Consider the following 618-nt stretch of genomic DNA (forward strand, 5'->3'; position numbering starts at 1 on the left):
TTCCCTAATTTCCGAAGGTAACAGCAGGCGAGTTTTTTCCCCTTGTGCTGAGGTGTTGGCTGTAAAAGTGGGTCTGGGTTGCGGGGAGTGTGTGTAAATCGGTGCAGTCTGAACAAAGCCGCAGCAGCAATTGCTTCGCTGTGGGATATTTGGAGGGGATCTCGCTCATCTGTGCGCGTTGGCTGGTATTAAACAGAACCAAAATGGAGAAGTTGGTTCTGACTTAAAAAAAAAAAAGAATTAAAAAAATTCCCATCTCCCTTCCCTGCAGCCCCAGGGTTGGCATCAGACCATCCGCAGCCAGAAATCAAGCTGATTTTTTTATATATATATATTTTTTTTTTTGAGAAGGGAAAGTTTTGCAGTTGAGTTTAGGAGGGAGGGGAGGAAATCATCCTCGGTGATTTTTACAGCACCGTTTGTGGTCGTAATCCTGGGAGACTGATGAACGAAAGGGATCGACAAGATGCACCTCTATTCTAGCTGCCAGGAGAGCAGCAATCCTTCACTGCAAGGAATCGTCACCAGCTGGTGGATGAACCGAGGTCCCTGTGCCTCAGACACTTTGATCCTGCGTGGAGCTGAGCTCGGTGGGGCTGCGAGCGTGTCAAGGGCTCG

This window comes from Antrostomus carolinensis, unplaced genomic scaffold (assembly GCF_000700745.2).
Source record: "Antrostomus carolinensis isolate BGI_N321 unplaced genomic scaffold, ASM70074v2 scaffold42334, whole genome shotgun sequence".
Lineage (NCBI taxonomy): Eukaryota > Metazoa > Chordata > Aves > Caprimulgiformes > Caprimulgidae > Antrostomus > Antrostomus carolinensis.